Raw genomic sequence first — 286 nt, 5'->3', positions numbered from 1 at the left:
CACCCCAGATGGGACTCTAACCCACAATCCCTGGCTTAGGAGGCCAGTGCCTTATCCATTAGGCCACTGGGGCTGTTAAAGCCCATCTCTCGTGTGCCCCATTACTTCTGCTTCAGTGACAACAAAAGGCTTGGCATTTACACATGGCCAGCACACAAAGTGATCCACTGAGCGGCTGCTTCGACAGGCCACTGGGGTATGACTCGCTTGCTCTTCTAATTCTCCATCTCATTCAGGTGGCTCAGTTAATGAGGCATTTAAACAGGTCCTACACACAAAGATTTCT

General features: G+C 50.3%; 1 non-coding gene across 1 annotated transcript; it reads right to left on the bottom strand.

The window, feature by feature from the left end:
- On the bottom strand, positions 1 to 73 carry trnar-ccu (transfer RNA arginine (anticodon CCU)). Its single transcript has one exon. It is a non-coding gene; the product is annotated as a tRNA-Arg (tRNA).
- Between the last annotated feature and the right edge of the window lie 213 nt (positions 74 to 286).

Source organism: Pseudorasbora parva, chromosome 5, assembly GCF_024679245.1.
Source record: "Pseudorasbora parva isolate DD20220531a chromosome 5, ASM2467924v1, whole genome shotgun sequence".
Taxonomy (NCBI): domain Eukaryota; kingdom Metazoa; phylum Chordata; class Actinopteri; order Cypriniformes; family Gobionidae; genus Pseudorasbora; species Pseudorasbora parva.
Note: the sequence above shows the minus strand (reverse complement) of the source record. Positions and strands in the feature narration are given on the sequence as shown.